General features: G+C 49.9%; 1 long non-coding RNA gene across 2 annotated transcripts in view; it reads right to left on the reverse strand.

Moving 5' to 3' along the window:
* The window catches only part of LOC123382804, an 83,014-nt gene that overhangs the window by 49,829 nt on the left and 6,128 nt on the right, over positions 1 to 27,057 (reverse strand). The window lies entirely within an intron of this gene.

Below are 27,057 nucleotides of genomic sequence, written 5' to 3' on the forward strand. Positions count from 1 at the left end.
AGATCCTGTGTCTCCCTCTCTCTCTGCTCCTCCTTGGCTCACACTCTGTCTCTCAAAACTGAATAAACATTAAAAATAAATACATAAATTGGGGCGCCTGGGTGGCGCAGTCGGTTAAGCGTCCGACTTCAGCCAGGTCACGATCTTGTGGTCCGTGAGTTCGAGCCCCGCATCAGGCTCTGGGCTGATGGCTCAGAGCCTGGAGCCTGTTTCAGATTCTGTGTCTCCCTCTCTCTCTGACCCTCCCTCGTTCATGCTCTGTCTCTCTCTGTCCCAAAAATAAATAAACGTTGAAAAAAAAATAAATACATAAATAATAAAAATAATAAAAAAAGGAAATCTATGAGTATATTATACCACAATTTATATATGACAAAAGGTGTGAAAAGGGCATTTAATAATATTTGGATGATTCTAAATAAACATCTTAAGATGTGAGAGTAGATGTGTTGTTTCTCAACAGAATAAAGAGTTCCTATTTCCAAGGGACATCATTTTTGCATATAAATTATTAGAGACCCTAAACAAAGATGTCCACTATTTTCATTACAGTTTATTATTTTGGTCATAAATGGCTAGACAATCTAATAAGACATGAAACACAAATAAAAAGCATCCATTTGAAAAGAAGAAACTCACCATTATTGATGGAGAGTATGATTTCTTTTCCTGCTGAGAATCTAACCCTTGACACAAACCTACTGTGTGCCAGGTGCTTCCGACATGCCATCTCTCTGAACCCCACAACACATCAGGGGTGACATCTTTCTTCTCATTTGATAGATAAAGATAAATGGTCTTCCTCGCTATTGAGCAGGGAAGCTGAGATTTAAACATAAGTCTGTGATTACAAGGTCTGTGTTCTTACACCATGTTGCCAAAACATAAAAAGATAAAGTCAGAAGCTGCCAACACTTCCTCTTTCCTGTGGTCCCAGAGCTGTGGAAATTTCAGCTCACCTGCAGGATTAAGGTAGGAGCTAGAGCTTACCAACATCTCAGAAGTCTTAGTGCCAGAGGAAGTGATATGGCTGGCAGCTGCCTCCTTCCCTGCATCCCATGGGCCATTCCAACTGGGAAGAGGCCCCAGAACCTCAGCTGCTCAGTATAAATAATGCTGAGGAACTTTGGTTAGGTGTGAGTCTTGGCCCTTCCAGGGAATATTTTTTTTTATTTTTTTTTCAAGATATGAAGTTTATTGTCAAATTGGTTTCTATACAACACCCAGTGCTCATCCCAAAAGGTGCCCTCCTCAATACCCATCACCCACCCTCCGGGAATATTTAAATTTTAAAAGAAGAACATTTTTTACCCAGATGACTCTATAGTTGGTTGAATTGTGTGAATGATATTTTAACATTGGGAGGGGTGTGTATTTGTAGTTTCTCTTTCATCCTCCATGCGGCTGCCAAAGTCACTTTCCCCTACAGTACAAGAGGGTATAACCTTGGCTCCCATCTCTGGAAGTGTGCCAACCCTGTCCAGAAGTCACACATTGCTGCACACAGTGACTTGAAGAAAGAGGCCAGGCCCTTGAGCTATGACTGCACAACCTGATTGTCCTCTTTAGACCCCAAGGAGGCTCAACCCAACACCCAGGGATGCTGAGTTGTCCTAAACCAAGGAACTCTGCTTCTCAAAGCTCCAAGTTCCTGCCAGGACTATAGAACTTTCTCTTTCCATTTTGATGACAACATCGAAATAAAGTACATCTCTTCCCATTTTCAAATGAAAACCTCCATTCAAGGAATTGAAAACTAGTGCCTCTCTAAGATAGAATGGACTGGCATGTCTACATTTTCCACATTTCTCTTGAAATGCCAGTGTCAGGGGCAAAAGGCATTTCACCAGCTGCCTCATATCTGCCTGAACCCAAAGTTGGCAAGCCCAAACTGGCCTCTTCCCAGTTGCGAGTCACTTTGAAGCTTTTCAGTTTCCTTGGAGTGTTTTCTTTCCTCCCACCCTAAAAAACACAATAACCACCTGCAAGCAGCCTGCATTCTGGCCCTCCTCCCATTTCTCCCATGCCCTCCAGCATGTAGCAGGTGTGAAGCTTGGATATGGTAAAGAGGAGATGGGAGGGACAGATAGGGCATGGGAAAGGGGAGGGGGAAAGAGGAGAAAGGGAGAGGAGGAATATCTGAGGAAGGGTCAAGAGGGTGCCAGTAGAAGACTCTGAATCCACAGACTGGTGGCACACAGCACCAGCTCTGTCTTAGAAGCACAGGGTCATGAGAGAAGTTTCTCGGTCGAGGCCCGAAGCACCTGTTGCTGTACCATGAGGGCCAAGCTGTCGCCGGTTGTCTAAACTAATATTCCAGCCAAACAGCTGAGCACAGAGGAATGTGGTATTTCACTGTCCTGGAACCTTAGGAAATCTGCCCACCAGGAGGGCTTCCATTTCCTCCTGACAAAATCTTGCCGGACACCCTGGAAGGATGGCCAGCGGTGCCTAGCAACCCCAGCAGTCACCATTCAGTACCTTGGACAGCTCCCTGCCAGCCCGGCAGCCCATCCCTTTCAGATTTCCACGAAGCTAGGCAGTTTGCTTCTCTCGGAGTCCAGTCACATAAACAATAAAGACAAACAGACTTTAAAAAATAAATTTGGGGCTACCTAATCCATAGTCAGGGTTGGTTATTCTGCAGAACAAGTCTCTTTAAACATGGCTCCCACGTCCCCCTCGAGTTGCCCCGTTTATCATTTATGACAGATATTTATTAGCAGCAGAGCAGTAAACGGTGAGTGAACATCTGAAAACAGGGCCATAAAATCCTGTAAATCACAACACTGCACAGGCAGCCAGCAGCACTGGGACGACCCCTCCCTTCCTGGCTGTGGAAACCATGGCAGAACTCCATCTGTACCGGAGTCATTTACCCTGCTCAGGTGCTGTGTGGTATGATATGGATGGCCTTTTCCTAAGTAGACTCACTCTGTCCCCACCTCACTTTGTTTGCAGAGCCCAGACTGTGTGTCAGATGCTGCAGTCGGGGTCAGGACCTGAAAATGGTCCCAGCCCTCCAGGAGCTCATAATCCATTAGCAAGAGGCAAAGAGCCAACACCACAGTTGCATCCTTGGCTCTCAGAGGGACCCGGTCCCTGCTTCTTTCTGTCTCCTTTCAATCATCATGCCCCCTTCGTCAGCACAGGCAGCTGGGCCTACCGCTGCCGCTGCTTCTGGTCCCTCACGTTGCTCCAGGCTCAGTCTCTCACATGTCATGCTCCATGCTTCATGCACCCTGCCTCCCACGCTGCAGAACCCACTGGATCCCACTGAGCCGCTTGGCATGCACACTGGCTGGCCCACACGCATCTTCTACAGGCAGGCAGGGAGGGAGGGCGTGCCTCTGGTTCCCACCACCATCGCCAAGTCATGGGATGTGGCTTCCCCAGCAGCCGCCCACAGGGGCAGGTAACACAGCCTGAGAATACAAGGGAATTAAGGCCCCATGAGGGAAACTTTGGCTGATCAGAGCAAGAAGACAGGAAGGAGACAGTGGATCAATTCTTCTCCTTCCCTCCTCCCAATAGACTACTACCAGGCTCAGTATCTCTGTACAACCCCTCCAGAGGCTTCCCATTGGATGGATCAATACTAATGCTTCTCGGTTAAACTGTAGCCTGTTTAGTAACACTCTTCCTCCCATTTGTTGTCCCTTCTTCTTTGCACCATTTCTCTTCCCCCTCACTCTCACTTCCCTGGGGCTGCATGCCTGCGCCCCTATAAGCATTAGCTCATAAGTTTTGCCTCAGGCTCTGTTTCCTAGGGAACTCAGGCCAAGATCCTTCTCAGTCATAAATGACCAAAAATAACTTCCTGCCAACCTCCTAGCTGCCCTGTTCAGCCCCTCTCCACAAAGCCTGCTTCAGATTTTGCCCCAGAGCCGGCTCCCTGCTACAGGGTGGAGAGGAAACCAGGAACCTTCCAAAAGGAGTCACAATGGGAGGTGAGGAAAGTTTACTCTTTGATAAATAGAATAAGAGCCTTTATCCGCCTGGCAGACCAGGCCCCTCATTGACTGAAAGAACTAGGTCTCAAACTAGGAAAGCTAGCTTATGGCTTATACACACACTGCTATCCCAAATTCTCGGGGAGGGTGATGGGATATGTGGGGGGAGAGAAGGCAGGGAAGCTACAAGGTTTCCTTCAATTTTGAGCACCATGAGAAGCGACTTCCCAGCTGGCCTGTGACAAGGCATTGCTAGCGTTAGTGGGTCCTTGAGACATACTTGGCATTTTACTGAAGATACAACAGTAAGACTGTTCCTGACTTTTAGGAGCTTACATTTCAGTAGAGTGCATCAGGTTTCAAAATTAGATATCCTTTGCGTACACCCCCCCCCAAACCTTATCAAAACTGATTCAGACCCATAGACTCATCAAGCTCTTCTTGTGATAAGTGGCATGCTCTTTCAATACAGCTGTCTGAGATAACCCACAAAATGGCCTGTTGACTGAGGTAAGGTAAAAAGCCACATTTGCAATATGAACCCATTTTTAAAACATGTAGTCTGTGCTTACTACGTACCAGCCATCTAGAGGCTAAAAGATACCAAGATAAAGAAGACTGAGATCCTGACTTCAAAAAGCTTGTCTGTTCCAGGACACCAATATATTCAGTTTTAATATGGTGTGCTATCGGGGTGCCTGGGTGGCTCTGTCGGTTAAGCGTCTTTTGGTTTCGGCTCAGGTCACGATCTCACAATTCGTGAGTTTTGAGCCCCGCATCGGGGTCTGCACTGATGGTGCAGAGCCTGCTTGGGATTTCTCTCTCCCTATCTCTCTCTGCTCCTCCCCAGCTCTCTCTCTCAAATAAATAAATAGATAGATAAATAAACATTTAAAAATTTTTAATAAAAATATGATGTGCCATCCTAATAGAAATGCATATTGGGAGTAAAAAGGAGAATATCTGGTCTAATCAGGAATGCTGAGCTAAGTCTTGAGGAATAATTAAGAGGTAGCCTGGTAAGAGGTGATACAGGAAAAAAGGAATGGTATATGAAAGGGCTTGAAAGATTTAAACCATTCCAGGGTCTCCAAACATTGCTTCCAATGTTTCCCATTCAGAAGCCCCCTGCTGCAGCTGACAGTGCTATTGCTATCCTTCCATCAGTCATACCCTACCGTGACATAATCTGCCAAATCTCTTCGGCACACTACTTACTTCTGGCCATTTCCCCTAAAGCTTTCAGGCATATTTACTCCACTTGTACAAGGAACCGTGGATGTGTCAGACAGACACGTAAGAGGCTTCCCACATTCCCATCTGCAACAGTGGCTCCTTCAAGCAGTGATTGCCAGTCTTGGGTGGAGGGGCAGGTACAAGGCAGAGGACAAGATAAGAGATTAGAGCATGTGCCGCATGAAAAAATAAATCCAAGGGGTTTACTAGGAAGGCCATAAACGACTTTCTGGGAGGATAGAAAAGTTCTATATCATGATAAGGATTTGGGTTACAGGGACGTATTTATCTGTCAGAGCAAACTGGTAAAATGTATGCATTTTGTTGTATATAAATGTTACAACTATAAAAGGATAATAAAACTGAGTGTAAGTTGAGGAGCAGGTAGAGGGATGGATGAAGCGAGGACAGCAATGGCAAAGTGTTGATGACTGTTGACACTGGGTAATGGAAACGTAGCATCTTATTTGCTATGTAAATGCCAAGGCTACATTCTTTGTAAAGTGTGGCCACTGAAGTCTGTTCTGTTGGCTTAGGACTGAGCTCCTGATTTGACCGAGATGTCCTTAAACACCTGAAGGGGGAAAAAACGTAAAAAAAGAAAAATTGCATACTGACAGTGTGCTATTCCTTCAGGACTCCGCTGGGCATTTACAACTCTGCCTTAGCCTTCACTTCCTGTAGGATGAAACCTAAAAGTTAGCTTTGCAGGAGTGAAAGCTTAGGAACTTCCCAGGTCTTTTCTGAGCGTGTGTCCAGCCCTGGGCATGTGTGTGACCTTCTACATGCCCCAGTAGACAGAGGTTTTTCAAATCCCTTATTCTGTATCTCCTTCCCCAGTCTTTTCCTTTCTGGGATTTCCTCTCCATCTCTGCCTGCCCTGAATGTTATCTCCTGCGGTGGGTGGCTGCGGCTAGTATATTTGCCTTTAAGTGCTTTCAACAACCACCACCCAGGGAAGCCGCTTCAGCCCTGAGAAGGCAGGAGAAACAAAAATCATTCAGCCTCTCTTCAGGAAGGCACTAGACGGGTCAAATCATACACCCCAACCTTTTGAAAATAAGGTCTGCTTGCGCCCTCTCACACGGGCTGCCCAGCTGAGGAGCGGGGGTTGGGAAATGGGTAACTTAACACAACACAGTGCTCTCTTCCCGAAATTCATCAGCTTCTTTCTTCACTAAGCACTCCCCTGGCCATTGCAAGTATTTTATTAGGGTTCCAGAGGTCTGAAAAAGTTGACTCTTGCAGCTTTTGTCTGCTTACTCATTGCTTTAGTCAAGAAAGTTTCTGAGTTCACGATCCTGTCCTTTTTAGTGACATCACTCCTGTTTATTCTATATATGTTTCTATATATGTTTATTCTATATATGTTTCTATATATTCTATATATATACTCTATATAGAATCTATATATGATTCTATATATGTTTATTCTATATCATAAAAAGTTTTTGTTAAACCTGCAGGTAAATCTGATGGGTTATAACCACTTCCACTCATCCAAACTTTCAAAACTCACTACTTTCTTCTTCTTATTTTTAATGTTTATTTATTTTTGAAAGACAGAGAGAGCACAAGCAGGGGAGGGGCAGAGAGAGAGGGAGACACAGAATCCGAAGCGGGCTCCAGGCTCTGAGCTGTCAGTACAGAGCCCGATGCGGGGCTCGAACCCACGAACCATGAGATCATGACCTGAGCCGAAGCTGGATGCTTAACTGACTGAGCCACTCAGGCTCCCCCAAAACTCACTAATTTAAATGAATTCTGGCTTTCTCTTTTTTTGCTTTGAGCAACTTTAACTCACTGCCCCCCTGTGGTTGTTTGGGGTTACATTGGTCATCACTGTCCCCACTCCCACCCCCTCCTGAGTCTCCAGGGGACCAGACACCCTGTGTCAGCCAGCTCTGTTAGTTCATCTACAGGAGAATCAGAAGGGATGAGGAGTTACACATAGCATACTGACCAGGACCGACTGGTTGGGGCCACTTTTCTTCCCTCTCAATGCTGAGCATCCCAGATCCAGTGTCCCTCTTTCTTGTGTCTTTCTTGTGTCTCTCTTGTGAGATGCAGTACATGAGAGAAAAATGAGGAAATTGCTCTCCAATAAGCACATCTGCAACCCCAAGGACTATTCACTGGCAAACAGTGTTTAGCTTTGTTGCGATGTGGTTTTGGTTTTAATTGGTGTGGATGTTACTCCCACTACCCAGAATCTCCACCAGGCCTTTAAGAGCTAGGCACCGAAAGGATTAGGCATTTCTCCTCTTTTATTTTTTCTAAGGTTTATTTATTTTTGAGAGAGACAGAGACAGAGCACAGGCCGGGGAGGAGCAGAGAGAGAGGGAGACACAGAATCCGAAACAGGCTTCAGGCTCCGAGCTGTCAGCACAGAGCCCGACGCGGGGCTCGAACTCACAAACCGCGAGATCATGACCTGAGCCAAAGCTGGACATTCAACTGACTGAGCCACCCAGGCATTTCTCCTCTTGAACAATCTCAGAAGAAATCTTTTCGGACAGCCACAAACACTGCTAAGCAGCTGAGTACTTCTGAAATGCTTTCTCTTTCTTTCTTTCTTTCTTTCTTTCTTTCTTTCTTTCTTTCTTTCTTTCTTTCTTTCTTTCTTTCCTTTTTTTGTTTTCTTTTTCATTTCACCATCATTGGAGCTGTTTCTGGCCACCTAGAGGGAACTCGGGAACAAACAGCTCTCCATGTGTTTGTTTCTCCTGAACCAGATGCATGCGGCACCTGGCAGCTGAGTGATTTGGGGAAAACAGCTTCTTGTCACACCTCCCCTCGCTCCACAGCCCAGGGAACCCTGAGGGATTTCAGAAATGGGGCACGGAGCCGGGCCAGTGCTTACTTTTCACAGAACTCAGAGGAATGTGAGACACCGTCATCCTTTGCCTTTTGTACAGTTTCTTGGTTTCATCTCAGAACAAGATGGGAGTACGCTCCTTCTCGCTCATTAACTGATGTAGAACTCTACACGTCATGCTATTCTGTGCCCCAAAGAAACTTCAGTGTCGCCCCATTGTTGGCAAATTAAATCCAACATCTTTTGGGGTCTCAAACAAGCTGAAACTGACCCGTTTTTCTAATTCTGTTTCATGTTGTGTAGCGCGTTGTGTTCCAGACAAAATCGAACATCATCCGTTTTCTTTTTTTTTTTTTTTTTTAATGTTTATTTATTTTTGAGACAGAGAGAGACAGGGTGTGAGCAGGGGAGGGGCAGAGAGAGACGGAGACACAGAATCCAAAGCAGGCCCCAGGCTCTGAGCTGTCAGCATAGAGCCTGACACGGGGCTCAAACCTGCGAACTATGAGATCATGACCTGAGCCGAAGTTGGAAGCTTAACTGACTGAGCCACCAGGCGCCCCACTGTGTTCACAGTTTCTACCAGTTAGGGAAGACAGTGGGGTTGCTTCTGCTACTGACATTATCTTCTACATACGAGGCACTCAAACCTGTTCTCGTGCATGAATAAATGTTAAAAGGAGAGTGAAAGAACATGCCAGTTGTTCCTCTTAGGTGCCGAACAGCCCCCAGGGAAAACTCAACCAAGATCTGCCTCCTCGCAGTAATCTATTTAGTGCCTCCAAAGCTGCTGAGTTTAGCTCCCCACCGAAGTCCTGCCCAACCAGTGTAGTGCTCCTGGAATTGACTGATCAATGCCTAAGGGATTAGAAAAACTCCTTTCCAGATGCACTGCCTCTTCTCTTGCTAATTATCCTCTGTGTCTCCTGAACAAATTGCTCCCTAATCAGTAACTTCATCCTCTGCAGAGAGAAAGCCTGGCTCTAACTTAAGATGTCTGAACCCAGCTCTGTCCTCTCCCACCTCCCCAGGGACAAGTGGGCCGTCAACAGACCTGAGAATGGGGCCTCAGCACTAAGTGGGCCGGGCACACAGGAAGGAAGGCTGCAAGCGCCCAGAGGGGCCTCTGAGCCAACCCAGCCCAGCGTTCCCCTGATGTACAGAGGGAAGGGGAAGAGGGAGGCCAGAGGTGGAGGGGCGCTGGCCCACGGTCACGTGGCTCCGTGAGGGTGGAAAAGGGACCAGCCCCCCTGGAGTCCGGATTCTCAGGACCGTTCTTGCCATTCACTATGCCAGCATTTTCCCAAACCTGCCTGGGTGCCAAACTCACCCAGTATCTTTGTTAAGAAGAAAGAATCATCAAGACTTTGTTACCACCGAGTTATGGAGGATAAAGGGGGCAGGATAACAAGGGATGGAGGTTTCATGCTTAGGGGGCTGGAAAGGAAGAGGGTTTTAAACACAGAACGGGAAACCACAGGCGGATGCTGAATTGCAGAGGGGAGTGGAGGGGAGCTCAGTGTGGGTCACTTTGACAGCTGCCAACCACGCCTCGAGCTGGACACCGAAGGTGACACAGAAGGCCCACAAAGTGTTTTATGATCTAGTTGTTCAAAACTAGACTAGGGCCGGCCACAGCAGTGGCTCGGAGCAAAGCATTGCTGGTGTTTGGAGGAGAAGAAAGGAGCCTGCTTACTGAATGATTAGCCAAGGCTTCTTGGAGGAGGCAATGCTTGAGCTGGACCTTGAAGGACGAGCAGGTTGCAGTGGAGCTTCCAGGAGCGAGGCGCTAAGGCAGCAGGCATCTGAGATTAGCCATCGCCAACTAGCGGTCAGGGAGACTTGAGAAAAACGTTAGAGTCAAAGAGTTAAGCAAACGTGGATTCTCTTGCATGGTCTCATCCCTCCCCTCCTCACGGTGCGCCTCACACAGCCCTGCATATCCCGCTCTCCCCACCCATGTTACCCAGCGCCTGCTCTTGACAAAGCCCCGCTGAGATCTGTCCTACCCTAGACAACTCCCGCATTCCCAAACTTCTTGGTGCTTCTCCCCAGGTCCCCTGGTAAACCAGACCCACTCTGTTTGCGATCACCTCCTGGCCTTTCCAAACAACTGGCCAATGGAACTACCACCAACATGGCAATGACAGAGAACTCTCTCAATTTCCAATACTCCATATCCCAATAATAGCGTACTCAATATTCCAATAATAACTCGTTAACAGTTACCAGGGCTTACCATGTGCCAGGGCCTGTGCCAAACAAAGGACATATAGGATCTAATTTAGAACTCACAATTTAGTGCCTATTATAGATACTGTTATTATTGCCATTAATCAGAAGAATAAATCGGGTGCGGCAGGCCAAACAACGCCCCCATCAGAGGTGTCCAAATCCTAATCCCAGGAACGTATGGATATGCTACCATCCATGGCAAAAAGGACTTTGCGGATGTGATTAAGTATCTTGGGATGGGGCAATTATCCTGGATTCACTGAGGGGGCCCAGTGGAATCATAGGGTCCTTACAAGAACGAGGTAGAAACATCCAAGTCAGGGAAGAAATGTGATGCTTGCCAAGGAACACAAGCAGTCTCTAGAAGCTGAAAAGGCAAGGGATTTGATTCTCCTCCGACCACCAGAAGGAACGAAGCCCCACCAACACCTTGATTTTAGCCCATCAGGCCCATTTCAGACTTCCGACCTCCAGACTGCAGTGATAACAGATTTGCAAAGTTTTAATCTACTAAGTTTGTGCTGATTTGTTACAGCAGCCACGGAAAACGAATACACTGACTTCACACAACATTTGCACCAGAACAGAAATCTTTACTATCTTAACTCAGTGGCGTTTCTTCAAGCAGAGGAAGTTTGGTCGAGTCTGTCGGGCCAGTAGGGGAGATGTTTTCATCTGATGCCTTCTCCGTAGGGCGTGAGAGGGAGGGTGTTGTAAGGAAGGGCTGTTGGAAATTCATCGAAGAGGCAACAAAGCGTTCTGCTGGAGAGAATTTCCCAGGGCGGTTAACGCTGCACCGGGGAGGAGATTCTGCCCCGGGCAGCCGAGGAGACCAGGCCAGAATGTACCACGCGGGGACCTCACCCCTCACAGGGCTTTCGAATCCTCTTACCGCCTTTGTACGGAACCAGCCTTTGTTCTCCGGGAGCCTGCTGTCAACCTGCCTAATTAGTATGGTGCAGTGATCAGAAACGGGAACCGTAAAAGGAAAATTGCTGAGCGGCTGGCTGCTCATTAGAGAAGGGCTGTGCCTATCACTCCCCATTAACGAAAGAAAGGTGGGACTTGGTGTCACCTCTCGGCTCTCACAGCGCCTGGCTGCTTTCATTGGCCCGTAGGGGACTCTGGGCAGAAGATGCTGGAATGCTGCAAAAGCACTTTATTATACAAGAGTTGCTTCGCAACCGGCAAGACAAGGTAAAGTTACTCTGCTGCTGGGGGGAGTGGGTACCTGAGCATTTTGGTTTTTGGAAAATATAATCAGTTACCGGGGAAAAGAAGTAAAAACTACCCTATGACACGATGTGAGCTAAGTGACCCTTTATCTCTGTGGTTTCCCCACCAAACCCAGACCCCAATCTGATCATGAGAAAAACATCAGACACTGCCATCCCCATGGCAGGTGAAAGTCTGGCTCACCGTCAGGGGTCCCTCTGAGCCAGGGGGCCCCCAAAAACTGTGGCCTCAGGATCCAGCAGGCAGTCTGTCAAACTTCAGAAATAACCAAAGCAAAGAAGCACCCGGACGTGACCTCGGAGACATGACCTTGAGGAGGTGCTCCCTCTAGGTCAGTGTTTGCCAACCTCCAACTGCAGACAGGTCACCTGAGGACCTTGGCAAAGGCAGGTCCTGATTCAGGATATTTGGGGTGGGGCCTACCAAGTTCCGAGATGGTCTACCAAGTTCCTAGGTGAGGCCGATGTTACTGGGCCACTGGCCACATTTTCCGAAGCAAGGGGCTGGACCCCTAGTTCTCAAAAGGATGCTTTTTGCCTCATCGGGGACATTTGGCAATGTCTGGAGACACTCTGGGTTGTCACAATGGGGAGGTGCTATTGGCACCCAGTGGGGAGAGGCCCTGGGATGCTCTAAACATCCTACAATGCACAGAACAGCCTCCACAACAAAGAATTACCTGGCCCCAAATGTCTGTGGTGCTGATGTCGAGAGACCCTGGTCCACAGCAGCGTGGACCCGAGAACCATGTGGAGGACTTGTCCAAACACAGACAGCTGGGCCCTCCCCCGAGTTTCTCAATCAGCAAGTCCAGAGTGGGACCCGAGACTCTGCAACTGGAAGAAGTTCCCCAGGTGGTGTTGACACTGCTGGTCTCGGGAAGCACTTGGAGAACCACTGGTCCAAGGTCCTTGCAGCCATGACATGCCTTGCTCCCCCCTCGCCTCTCACAGGAGGCAACGACTCCTTATCTTCAACCCCCAATACCATCAGAACTTGCTGGTTCCCAGGTAGGAATTGGCATGATGCCCCATGACAGCGTCAGATCTAACAGAAGGCAGAAGTAAGAGGGCGGGGGGTGGGGGGTGGGGGGCACGTGGGTGGTTCCGTTAAGCATCTGACTCTTGATTTCGGCTCACGTCATGGTCTGATGGGTCATGAGTTCAAGCCCCACGTCAGGCCCTACGCTGACAGGGCAGAGACTGCTTGGGATTCTGTCTCTCCCTCTCTCTGCCCCTCCCCTGCTTATACTTGCTCTCTCTCTCTCTCTCTCTCTCTCAAAATAAATAAACTTAAAAAAAAAAAAAAGGCGGAGGAAGTCAACTCTATCATGAAGAATATCCCTGATACATCTGGCCTTAGGTTTAGGTAGATCCACTTTTGAAAGAAACTAAGGACAGTCCTCCTAAGGCTCAAAACAAAGTATTGGGGGGGCGCCTGGGTGGCTCAGTCAGTTAAGCGTCCGACTTCAGCCAGGTCACGATCTCGCGGTCCGTGAGTTCGAGCCCCGCGTCGGGCTCTGGGCTGATGGCTCAGAGCCTGGAACCTGTTTCCGATTCTGTGTCTCCCTCTCTCTCTGCCCCTCCCCCGTTCATGCTCTGTCTCTCTCTGTCCCAAAAATAAATAAATGTTGAAAAAAAAAAAAAGTATTGGGAGGGCAATCTACCCCTAATTTTACTGCTCCCTCCATTTTGTTCCCCACAAGTGGGCCATGAAATATCAGAAACGTGTACACGGATTCGGCCAATGGGCAAAGTGGGCTGTCCATTTAGGATAACATCTTGGGGGGCCCCTACAGGGGCACGTGGTGACCTTGGCTTACACTATGTAAAAGAGAATAATACGGACCTGTCATAGGGCTACATCCGAGGCGACAGGTTATGGGTCCCCTTCTACGGGCCAGCACATTTTAAGCCTTGGTGCTGCAGCCATGAACAAAACAGACAGAAATCCCTGGCTGGCTGGCCCAGCGTAGGCCCTCAAAATTTTTTGTTGAATTTACTCAAGGAAAATGAGTGGAAGTGCTAAGAGATCTATCAAACACGGCCTCCAATCCACACACAAAGTAAAGCTCCAACAGGCAAGGCGGGTAAAGCAGAGAAAATGGAGCCCAGTGAGGCCTTCTCCAGGATGATTTATTTTTAGCTCAGCATGGTACAGGGCTGCGGCTCTCTGAGCTTTAAATATTCAGGGTTTCGTTATGACTATTTCATTACCCCGAGCAGCACATTGCAGGAGACAAAGTGGCTCAGTGTGACCAAGGCAGGAGGTGAGGCTGGCTGGTGTCTGAAGCCTGGTCCTGCTGGGACCTGCCGAGAGCTCCCGGGGGCAGGGCCGTGTGTTGGTCACCGGCACAATCATGCCTGTGCCAGGCACTGGCTGGGCACTGGGGACACGGCGGCACTCAGGGTGAGGGCTGAATGGCCCTGCAGTAGATGCTCAGAGCTGCCCCAGGACTGCCGAGAGCCACAACGCTTTCTGGATGAAGTCTTCCAGAAGATGGCTGTGAGCTTCTGGCCGGCCAACAGAGCAGATCGGTCCGGAGTCCCTGCAGGCTCAACATCACGGGTTCAGTTGCTGGGGCCAGCAGCCCTAAGCCGACCCCTGTGCGTGTCTGCCTCGTCTCCTCCATCATGAGTCCCCTTTCACAGCTTTGCCTGGCCACCAGGCTGCTTCTTCCTGTCACCTCTTTCTCCTAAGGTAAGACTTCTCCCATGTTCTGGGCCTTTCCACCCACATGTTTCGATGCTTACCGAGCCTGTCCCCTCCCTGCTGTCTCTAGCTAACTAGGTGTGGGGCACCTGGGTGGCTCAGTCGGTTAAGTGTCTGACTTCAGCTCAGATCATGATCTCACGGTTCATGAATTCAAGCCCCATGTTGGGCTCTGTGCTGACAGCTCAGAGCCTGCTTGGGATCTCTCTCTCCCTCTCTCTCTTTGCCCCTCCCCTGCGTGCACTTGCTCTCTCTCTCTCAAAATAAATAAACATTAAGAAAAAAAAAAAAAAAACCTAGCTAACTACATGTGATCAACTATCCCCGGGGCTGGGGTTCAGTGGATGCCTCTTACCAACGTAGCCCCTCCCTGCAACACTCTGGTCTATGGATCTTCTGGAGGGGGCACCTGAGCGGCTCAGTTGGTTAAGTGGCCAGCTCGTGATTTCAGGTCCGGCCATGGTCTCACAGTTTGTGAGTTCGAGCCCTGCATCAGCTCTGCCCTGACAGTGGGGAGCCTGCTTGGGATTCTCTGTCTCCCTCTCTCTCTGCCCCTCCCTGCGTGCACTCTCTCTATCTCAAAACTAGAATATAGGTCTTCTGGAGACTACTTCTTAACCCAAGGAAACAACAAATGTGAAAAATTGCCACACCATGTAAAAAATGTAGGGGGAGTAAAGGCAAGGTATGGGGTCGGGGGATGAAAACATGCATTTACCGCTGTGATGGCCTGCTAGGGTCACAGTGACCCTAAGAGATGAATATTACTGAGGCACATTTTTACAAGGGAAGACTCTGTGAACGAGAGACCTTAAGGAACTTTCTCGAGCCAGCAGAAAGCCCACTGGCATTTTCCGACTCTAAAACCGCAAGCCCGTCACCTCCCACAGGAGGAGGGGGACTCGTGCAGTGGACCAGGTCGTCCACGAGAAAGAAGCCTGGCCTGCCAAGGAAACCTGGGGTGGGGAAGCCTGGAGATGCGAGGCTTCCCCAACACCTGCCCTGAGCCCGCTTTTGCTCCCCGCAGCCGTATCCCGTGGGGGTGGAGCCGGAAGCCATCAGAGGAAGCAGTGAAGCTGGGAGACAGGCGTTCTCTGCTGGGAACCACAGCCTGGATCCAGGGCGCGAAACAGAGGGTCCAAACCAGCTCCGACTGGGACAGCTGGCCCTCTGGAGCACCCTTCCGCTACTAAGTCCTGGGGGCCGATCGAAGCAGGGTCCAGCTTCATGGCTGGCCGTGGCTAGAAATGTCAGCCCTCCTGGATCACAGTAACATCTTGACCCCCATCCTCACGTTGCTGCACTGGAGAAATGGACACATAAGTCTGTGAGAGGCAAGCGGGGCCTTTCCTAGACCCCACAAAGTCTTTGACTCCCCAGGGGCTGTTCTTCTCCTTATGCAAGACTTCCCACTAAGGCCGGCTCTCAGTGCTTTCCTGCTGGCGGTGGGAAGGGCTGGCTTCAGGGTCCCCTGCCTGTCTCTTTTCAGCCAGGCAGCTTAGCCTCAGCTGGGGCTCCAGCTAATGGGCTCCCTCTGCTCTTCCCCAGCTGGGACTGAAAGTCCCTAGTGCCCTTTCTGCTCCCTCCCCCTGACTCCGGCACCCTCCTCCGCCCCACACTGGATTTCTAGGTCTGCAACCCAGTGCCTTTGACGATGACGCCCCCAGCAGCACCGGAGCGGACCTGCCGGTCCTATCCTCCGCCATCCCCTCCCCTGACACGTGGGATGGACCACATCTCGCCCACACATGCCCGTGGCCAAACGGAAAGGACCTAGGGCTCTGAGCTAGGTGGCTCGGCGGGGACTCCCAGCTCTGCCACTTGTTAAGTGTGTGGTCTTGCTCAGGACGCGCTGTCCCCAAGCCTTAGTTTACTCAGCTGAGAAAGGGAGAGGAAACTAATACCTGCCCTGTCTCACAGAGTTGCCGCGGAGGTCAAATAAGATCATGCATGTAGGGGGCAAATAAATAATGCCCCTCCTGGGTTCAGAACTAATTGAAAAAAAAGAGACAAAGATGAAATGGTTTGGGGGCGCTTGGGAGGCTCAGTCGGTTGAGCACCTGACTCTTGATTTCGGCTCAGGTTGTGATCTCACGGTTTGTGATATCGAGCATTAGGTTCTGTGCTGACAGTGCAGAACCTGCCTGGGATTCTCTCTCTCCCTTTCTCTCTGTCCCTGCCCAGCTCGCTCTCTCTCTCTCTCTCTCTCTCTCTCTCTCTCTCAAAATATATAAACATGTTTAAAAAGTGATGAAATAGGTTTTTTTTTAATCAAATTTATTGGAAGAGCTGAGTTGGAGAATATTGACTGAATTTATGGCCAAGGTGGGGGACCTACTATATCCCTAATTATGTCCCTCCTGAATGCAGATGTGAAGGCAGAAGTCATGTGTGAGTGGCACTCTGGGCCAAGGGACATACTGCCTGTATCTCTGAGCATCACCAATCAGCCCTGAGGCAGGCGTGATTGGCATTAATTACTGAAGAGAAGATGAAGGCTGAAAGAGATTCAGTAGCTTATCTAAGACCACACAGTGAGCAAGTCGCAGAGCTGGGATCTGAACCAAGTTATTGGTTCCAAAGCCCGGGCTTTTACTGCTAGCCCGGGAGAAACCAGGGCTCAACTAGCAGGTGACTTTACCGCCACAGGAGGCAGAGGCAAGGAACAACAATCTCAACCTAGGGGTGATGCTTCCACTTTTCAGGGCGATTCCACACGCATTATCTCCTTTCGCTCATTCACCTGTTCAATAAATATGTACTGAACATGTCCATGTGCTAGACAATCTATCTAGAAACCATACAAAGTCCCTACTCACAAAACTTACATTCTAGTGAAGAAACAGACACAAAAGAATTATCCACATAGAAGGAAAGGTAGGCAGGGGCGCCTGGGTGGCTCAGTCGGTCAAGCGTCCAACTCTTGATTTCGGCTCAGGTCATGTTCTCGCGGTTCTTGAGTCGGAGCCCTGCATCAAGCTCTGTGCTGACAGTGCAGAGCCTGCTTGGGATTCTCTTTCTCCCACTCTCTGCCCCTACCCTGCTCTCTCTCTCTTTCAAAATAAATAAATAAACTTGAAGAAGAAGAAGAAGAAGAAGAAGAAGAAGAAGAAGAAGAAGAAGAAGAAGAGGAGGAGGAGGAGGAGGAGGAGGAGGAGGAGCAGCAGCAGCAGCAGCAGCAGCAGCAGCAGGAGGAGCAGGAGGAGGAGGAGGTAGGCAGATGGAGACAGACCTAAATGTAGATAATCTCAGTTTAAAAATGGGGCAACCGAGGGGCCTCAGTTGGTTAAGCATCCAACTTCATTCAGCTCAGGTCAGGATCTCACATTTCGTGAGTTCAAGCCCCACATTGGGCTCTGTGTTGACAGTGAGGAGCCTGCTTGGGATTCTCTCTCTCTCTCTCTCTCTCTCTCTCTCTCTCTCTCCCTCCCTCCCTCCCTCCCTCCCTCCCTCTTAAAAATAAATAAATAGACAGCTTTCAAAAATGAAATTAGGGGGCACCTGGGTGGCCCAGTCAGTTAAGCATCCAACTCTTGATTTCAGCTCAGGTCAGGATATCACAGTTCGTGGGATTAAGCCCTACATCAGGCTCTGCGCTGTCAGCTTGGGATTCTCTCTCTTCCTCTCTCTCTTCCCCTCCCCCCCTCCTCTCAAAATAAATCAATAAACACTGGAAAAATGAAAGCGGGGCTGAAGACAGGCTGAGTCGTCGAGGATGACTGCCCTCAGCATCCCATCCGTCAGAGACCCAAGTGAAGTCAGAAAATGTGACTCTCGGGGGAAGAGCACTCCAGGCAGAGGGAAGGGCCAACGCAAAGTTCCCAAGAAGGGAGCCATGCAGGGACCTAGCGCTAGGAAGTAAGACATCATGGCTGAGAACCAGCAAGAAGGAGGGTGGTAGGAGGTGGGGTCTTAGAGCTGGAGACAGGGGGCGAGTCTTGGGACAGTCGGCCTTGTTGGTCACCCGACAACAAGATTTGAGGTTTTCTTCATAAGCGTGTCAAGAACTGGAGGATTACGGAACAAGTGAGTGGCTTGATTTGATATATAGTCTTAGAATATGGCAGTGAATTGGAAGCAGGGGGCCCCGTCCAGTGACGAAGCCACTAGCTTGTTGCATCTGACAGACAAGGGTGGCTGGAACCAGAAGGTAAGCAGCGGGCATGGTGAGGAGCGGCTGGTTCGGGATCTGTTTGGAAGGGAGTTAATAGGACTGCGATCCTAACAACCTGCCTGTGAAGACGGGGGCGGGCGGGGTGGGGGTGGGAGGGCGTGGGGTCATCCCCAGAAACAAAAAAGGAAGCCCAGAGCCCCAGAACAGAAAGAGGAGGGTAAGTGTGCAGTGTGCGGGGTGACCAATCATGAGGCCTGAACCTGCGCTGGAAGCAGCCCCCCCACCCCGACCCTGGCCAGGGACCCCCTGCGTTGGAGACACCGGAACCCCTCAGCGTGTCCGGCGGGAGGCCCAGCACCGGCCACGAAACGCCCTTGGCTCCTCAGCCGCCCCCGTCAAGACGGCAGGCCAGATGCGCCATCTAACATCCGCTGCGCAGTTTGCAGAGGACATTTCCCCGTCGTGAAAACACAGCATACGCCACTTTCATGCAAGACGGTGGGACAAAGGCACAACTCCGGGGGGAGGCACGTCAGAGCCCTCCCATCCAGGCGGCCAGGCCTTCCGTCCCCTTCCCACATGGGACGCTCCATTTCCATACACGTTCCCGACCACCTGCTCGCCAGGGGCTCGCGGAGGTGCCAAGTGGGACGTTACAGGGTGCTGTGCTCTCAGTCTGGTGGTGGGAGACGGGTCGCGAGGCCCCAGGAGAAGCAGCGAGGACGAATCTAGGGTTGAGGAAAGGGGACGAGGAAAAGGTGTTCGGGGTGCACCCTGAACGAGGTCTGGTGACCGTGGGTAGGTGGGGACAATCGTGGGTGGGCAGGACAACGTGCGAACGGAGGCACGGGGTGTGAAGAAACCTGGCAGGGTAGCCCCGGGCGTGGGGGTCTGGTGTGGCCCCCGCGACAGCAGCCACAGCAGAGACAAGACTATCTGCTGAGCCACGCGCCAGGGGGGCCCCCCCGGCGAAGACCTTGGAGACATTTGCTCACGGAGTCCTCACAGCGCCTGGAGGCAGGGTGAGCGGACCCAGGCTCAGAGAGTTTAATGTTTACTCATTTATTTTGAGAGAGACAAAGAGAGTGTGAGTGGGGAAGGGACAGAGAGAGAGAGAGAGAGAGAGGGAGACAGAGAGAGAGAGGGAGGGAGAGAGAGAGGGAAAGAGAGAGAGACAAGGAGGGGGGGAGAGAGAGAAGAAGAGAAAGGGAGAGGGAGAGAGAGGGAAAGAGAGAGAGAGGGAGAGAGAGAGGGAGGGAGACAGAGAGACAGAGAGAGGGAGGGAGAGAGAGGGAAAGGCAGAGAGGGAGGGAGAGAGGGGGGGGAGGGAGAAAGAGAGAGGGAAAGAGAGAGGAGGAGGGGGGAGAGAGAGAAGAAGAAAGGGAGAGGGAGAGAGAGAGGGAAAGAGAGAGAGAGGGAGAGAGAGAGAGAGACAGAGACAGAGAGAGAGGGGGAGGGAGAAAGAGAGAGAGGGAAAGAGAGAGAAGGACGGGGGGAGAGAGAGAGAAGAAGAGAGAGACGGAGAGAGAGACACACAGAGAGAGAGGGAGAGAGAGAGAAAGGGAGACAGGGAGAGGGAGGGAGAGAGAGAGAGGGAGATAGAGAGAGGGAAGGAGAGAGAGAGGAAGAGGGGGGAGAGGGGGGAGAGAGAGAAGAAGAGAGAGAAAGGGAGAGGGAGAGAGAGGAAAAGAGAGAGAGAGGGAGAGAGAGAGGGAGACAGAGAGACAGAGACAGAGAGAGGGAGACAGAGAGACAGAGAGAGGGAGGGAGAGAGACAGGGAAAGAGAGAGAGAGGGAGAGAGAGGGAGAGGGAGAGACAGAGAGGGAGGGAGAGAGGGAAAGAGAGAGAGGCAGAGAGGGAGGGAGAGAGAGAGGGAGAGGGAGAGAGAGGGAGAGGGAGAGACAGAGGCAGGGAGACGGAGAGACAGGGAGAGGGAGGGAGAGAGAGAGGGAGAGAGGCAGAGAGGGAGGGAGAGACAGAGAGGGAGGGAGAGAGAGAGAGGGAGAGGGAGAGACAGAGACAGGGAGATGGAGAGACAGGGAGAGGGAGGGAGAGAGAGAGAGAATCCCAAGCTTGTTCCCCGCTCAGCGATGCGCGATGCAGGGTTCGGACCCACAACCGTGCAACCGTGACCTGAGCCGGAATTAAAAGTCAGATGCTTAACTGAAGAGGCTCAGAGAGGTTAAGTCACTTGACCAAGACCACACAGTTAGTAAGATGAGAAATATAGATTTTTTTAATATTTTTTTTAACTGAAGTACAACAGAAATGACTAGAGACCCTAAGCGTGCAGCGGGCGCATTCTTACAAACAGGATACACGTACCCGATTCAGGAAACGGACTCTTACCATTCTGAAGCCCCTCTCCTGCCCTCTTCCAGCCCTTCCCTTCCCTCCTCCCCAACCTTTCCCTTCCCTCCTCCACAAAGGTAAGCACTTCGGTCTATCCTGACTTCTGACCCCATAGATTTCTTTTTGGAGTTGAGATTTGCCCGCAGGTCTGTGGGAACCTGAGGCCAGGATTTTGAGCGGGCTCAATAATACGTGGACGGACTTCCCAGTCTGGTTAGGTCTGCACACCATTGCCAGCATTGTTTTCCCGACCACATCCCGATTTGTGCAGTGCTCCTTGCTGTCTCCCTCGTGCCTAGCGGCAGACAGATGACCACTCTAAAGAGAGTCCCGGAAACCAGTGCGGGAGCCGCCAGTGTCCTGTCTGGAATAGTCCCTTCCTGTGCTCGGCGACATGGACACGCGCTAGACTGCAAGTCAGCACCTGAGGTGTCCCACTTCCCATCTTCAGAAAAATGTGATTTAAAGACAAGTGCGTCCTTTTGGAGAGGGTAAACCAATAGCCCTGAGCGGTGTCCTTGAATAGATTTAACCATATTCTCAAAGCTAAGGGTTTTAATTTGTGAGATGTGAAGAAAATTCTATAGTCATTGCAAAATAAAACACAAAGATTCCAGTCCGTCAGCTGGATAGTAAGACTCATGCCCCCACCTTCACCACACACACACACACACACACACACACACACACACACACACCCCATCTGCGTTCTGGTACAAAGCAAATTTAAAAAAAAGCACAGAGGCATCAGGGTGGTTCAGTCAGCTGAGCGTCCAGCTCCCGATTTCAGCTCGGGTCATGATCTCATGGTTTGTGAGATCGAGCCGCTGACAGTGCAGAGCCTGCTTAAGATGCTCTCTCTCCCTCTCTCGCTGCCCCTCCCCCTCTCACGCGCATGCGCTCAGGATCTCACTCGCTCAAAATAAATAAATTAACTTTAAAAAAAAAAAGCATGAACTTCGCGGAGAACACGACTGGATGGCTAGCTTGGGCTCTTCTAGAGTCCCAAGTAACACAAGCCCTACCCCGCCAGCTGCTTCCTTCGCCCCCAGGCTCATCCCGGCCAAGTCCTCACCGCGCAGTCCTCCCGGCAAGTCTTAGTCCCCCTGCGTCCTGGCACTCGGGACAAGATCAGCCCCTGACCTTCTCGGGCAGCAGCCCTCACGGTCCTGCGCCCCTCACCTGCCAGTCCTGTCTCAAGGGCCGCGTGTGGGGAACAGTCGGAGGAAGCAGCACCCCCTCCCCTGCAGACTACTGGGGTCCAAGGAGCGGGCCCCGAAGGGCCGACTCGAACGCAGGTGTGAATGCCACGGTCCCACGTGGGGACGCCGCGTGGGGACCGGGGGCGCAGGCCGGGAGGCAGAGGGAACGATCACCTGCCGGTCGGGTGAGCAGGTCAGGGCCGGTGGGGAGCAGGGCGCTTGCGAGGACACCCAGGTGGGGAGGGGGGAAGGCGGGACTCCGCCTGTGAGATGCTGGGACACAGGAGGGGTGCCAGGGAGCCAGGGAGAGCTTGCGTCTCGCCATCGGAAAGGCACAGGTCAACTTCCGGCTTCCCCACGCACTGCTGACTTGATGTAGCTTCCTTAACGTTTCCTAAACCTCGGTGCCTTTTACATAAAATGAGGTAATACGATCCACCTCACGGAAGTCAAGGGACATTGAAAACTAACGTATTTCGGCGCCGGACACACGGCACCGGCCGCCTGTGAGGGTTGACGGAGGACAGGATGGGGGGGATGTTCAGTTCCGCCTCCTGGTGGAGTTGTGAGGCCCGGCGCTTTGGAGAACGAGGAGCGCACGGGAGAAGGTGTAATTTGCCGGGTGTGTTCTGGCCGACACACACTCACGCGTACTCACACTCACACCCACATTCACACGTGGACGCACACTCACACACGTGCACGCTCACATGCACACCCACCTACACTCACACACGCGCACATACACACACGCACACTCACATGCACACTCACACATATACACACATGCACACTCATACCTACACACATGCTCATGCACACCCACTCATGCTCACACTCATACATATACACATACACTCACACGTGGACTCACACACGTGCACACTCACATGCACACCCACCTACACTCACACACGCGCACATACACATACACGCACAGACTCACATGCACACTCACATATACACACATGCACACGCACACTCACGCATACACTCATGCATACACACACGTGGACTCACATGCACACTCGCACACGTGCATGCTCACATGCACACCCACCTACACTCACATACATGCACACACTCACATGCACACTCACACATATACACACATGCACACACACATATATACACATGCACACTCACACATATACATACATGCACACATACACACATACATGCACACTCACACATACACACATGCATACTCATACATACACACATGCACACACATTCACGCATACTCACACTCATACATACACACATACACTCACATGTGGACTCACATGCACACTCACACATGTGCACGCTCACATGCACACCCACCTACACTCACACACGCGCACACATAGACTCACGTGCACACACACATATACAGATGCACACTCATACACTCACACATGCACATGCACACATCTATACACAGACACCCTCATAGACTCACACAGGCATTCTCATACACATACACACTCGCTTGCACACTCACACACATATGCACACATACACACAATCACACATGTATGCATGTACACTCACACACATGCACATACATATTCACACATACACACTTAAACATGCACATTCACACATATACACATGCACACTCACACATACAGCACGCATATTCACACACACACACACTTGCACATATATATACACACTCACAAATATACATACATGCACACTCACACATACCCACTCATACCTACTCACACCTATACATATACACACACTCACACACGCAGAAGCTACCTCTGCCAGTCCTCCTCAGTGCTACAGCAGCACACAGAGGCAAGCGTGTATTAACCCCTTCTCCCTGTGCTCACACGCACAAAATGCAGCCAAGAGAAAAGTCTCCAGATCCAAGTACGTCCAGAAGCCATGCTCTAGAATATCGATTAGTAAACTGGAGGATGTTGTTGCTGACTCAGTGATCCTTGCAAGAGTAAATAAATCTCTAACATAAAACTGATTAGAACCATCTCAGAGGAGATGCTCTTGTAAACCAGCCTTTCCTGCGGTGCTCACTCCCACCCTGGCAGTCCCCACGCACACTCACACACACGCGCATGCACACACTCACGCCAAAATGTCTGCATGGAAATCTCACTTTAAGCTGAAGTTTTAAAAACATTCGTTGTGATCGAATTGACAGATTGTTTTTAAGATCCACTCCGGTGGCAGAAGGACCAGCAGGCTCCCAGGTGTTCCCTGGTGGGGCAGGAAGTTAAGCATGGTGACCTCTCTCCAGGCTGTCCTCCTCTCCCTTCCTCCCAGGGGCCCCACCAGCTGGAGGAGTCTCCCTCCCTCAAGAGTGAGCAGGGATGGGAAAGTCCCCACTAGCCAGTTGGCTCTTGTCACACTGGTCCTGAAAAATGACTGTGGCTTTCTTGTTGGCAGCCTGTTTCAGGGCTTAGGGCAGCATCACACTGTACCCATCCAGCCCGGCTCCACCCCGTGTCCTCTTCCTCAGGGGCCCTGCCTGGGGCCCCCTCCCTGGGGCCTGAGACAGGAGCACCTGCTGCGGGAGCCACACCCCCTGTCTAGTGCCAGCCTAGACCCGCCCGTCGAACATCAGTGCCTGACGCTAATCCTAGCACATCAACTGCACACCTCCCCTCTCGGCTCTGAGGTTGGTCAGAACCAGCCCGACATACATCAACTGGTTATGAGTCTCCTCTTCTGGAAGAGTCATTCCAACCAACTCAATAAATGCCCACGATGGACCCAGCCTGCCCTCGAGAAACTTTAGGGAGATTTATATGAACAATTATTTTAGTGCCCCCACTAATGAATTTTCAAAGCATTAACCTTTATCACTTCACTTAAATATGAGACAACCCTGTGAAGCTGTCGGGACCAACACTGTCACCCAAAAATAAAGCAACTGGGCTGAAGAAGTAGTCACTCCAGGGTTCACTCCAGGGTTGCACAAGCAGCCACTTACAGAGCCAGGCCTAGGAGACCTCTAGTAGGAAAAGCTAACGGGAATACTAAGACGTGTTCACATGAAACAACCACAGAGGGCGTTGGATGGGCCAGAGCGGGTGACACAGGGATTGTAGGTTTTCTTCTCACTGACCAATCTGAGTTCTGCTGGGAAGGGGCCAATGGTTCCTTCTTCTTGAGACCCCCTAGATCCAGGAACTGGAATCATCCCCCTCTGTGGCTGCTCCATTCTCCTTCACATAAGTGCTGTGTCTATACATGAGGGGCCACCGGCCACGTATGAGGTCCCAGATGTCAGGGAGGGCTTGGCACAGTACCTGGCACAGAATGAATGGTCAATATGTTTGAACCGACTGTCCTCCAGCTGTCCTGAAGGTTAAAGCAGGACTCGACTGTGCTGTGGCTCACTGCTGCCATCTAGTGACCAGTTCTAAGAAACCAGACAGAGCTGTTTCCCCAGCCAATCAGCCAATCAGCCAATCGGCCAACAGCGCAGGGCCACACCTAGACAACGATCTACCCTTCTTCTTGGTCAGGAATGATTCACACACAGATTTCCACGACAGTCTAAAAACATACGTGTATCTCATGCTAGCACAGGGCCTGGCTCCAAAAAAAAAAATTAAATAAGGAAATCAACCAACTGTTAGGCATTGATTACATGGACAAGTGTGTGTTATAGCCCATTAAAATACAGGAAAAGCATCCTTCACAATCCCTGACCTTAAAGAGCCTACAGTTTGATTTGGAGTAACAACACTCCGCAGCAAAGCAAAAGTTTCCTGAAGCAAAAAATTTGAGAAAACCAGTGGCATGCTTTTATATTTATTGTTTACCATGATGGAAATATTTTTACCATGATTTTTACCAGAAATTCCAGATGAGACATTTACAAATCCTGCTTAGGGGCACCTGGCTGGCTCAGTCAGTAGAGAGTGCGACTCTTGGTCTCGGGGTCACGAGTTCGAGCCCCACACTGGGTGCAGAGATTACTTAAAAATAAAATCTTTCTTAAAAATAAAAAATAATAATACTAAAGGTCCTGCTTAACGCATAGGGGAGCACATGAGAAAATGAAGACATTTTATAGGAGTCAAGAATAGGAATTGAAATATAAGGATAAGACACTGTAGAAAAGCAACAAGCAGGTTTTGTAACACGATGAAGTACTTTTTCTGAAAGCTAAAAATGAAGTCAACAAAATTAAAAACTTGATGGAAGGGTTTTAGACGGCAGGCTAAACATGGCTGAAGAGACAATAAGGGAACTGGAAATAGACCTGAGAAATAGCGAAAGTGTAGCCTTGAGAAGCTAAAGATGTGAAAAATTTAAAAAAAGAGACTCAGAGGAGAGAATAAGGGTTCCTACATACATGTAACTGCATATCTGGAGGGAGAGAACAGAGATAAAGATGAGTGGTGAAAGGTACAGCTAGCAACAACATTAGAACTTGGAATTTAAAAATATATATACTATTTACTAGGGCGCCTGGGTGACTCAGTTGGTTAAGTGACCAACTGGCTCAGGTCATGATCTCACGGTTCGTGAGTTTGAACCCCACGTCAGGCTCTGTGCTGGCGGCTCAGAGCCTGGAGCCTGCTTCCGATTCTGTGTCTCCCTCTCTCTCTGACCCTCCCCTGCTCATGTTCTGTGTCTCTCTCTCAAAAATAAATGAACATTAAAAATTTTTTTAAAAATACTATTTACAATAGCATCAAAAATATGAAGTACATAAAGACAAATCTGATAAAAGATGTACAAGATCTGTAAACTGAAAATGATAAAACATTGCTGAGAGAAGTGAAAGAACACCAAAAAAAAAAAAAATGGAGAGGTAGACTTTGTTCAGAGGTCAAAAGACACAACGTTGTGAGATGTCAGTTGTCCCCAGATAATCTGTGGATTCGACAACATCCCAATTACAGCTCAGCAGAACTTTTTGTAGAAATTGACAAAGTGATTCTAAAATTTATACAGAAATGCAAATGACCTATAATAGCCAAAACTATTTTGAAAAGAACAAATTTAGAGGGTTAACACTACCTGATTTCAAGACTTATTATAGAGCCTCAGTAATCAAGACAGTGTGCTATTGACCCCAAAATAAACAAAAAGACCAGTGGAACAGAGTCCAGAAACAGAGCCACAAATATGAACACTAATTTTTTTTAAGTTTTTATTTATTTATTTTGAGAGAGAGAGAGAGAGAGAGAGAGTACACAAGCAGGGGAGGAGCAGAGAGAGAAGGA

This window comes from Felis catus, chromosome F1, assembly GCF_018350175.1.
Source record: "Felis catus isolate Fca126 chromosome F1, F.catus_Fca126_mat1.0, whole genome shotgun sequence".
Taxonomy (NCBI): Eukaryota; Metazoa; Chordata; class Mammalia; order Carnivora; family Felidae; genus Felis; species Felis catus.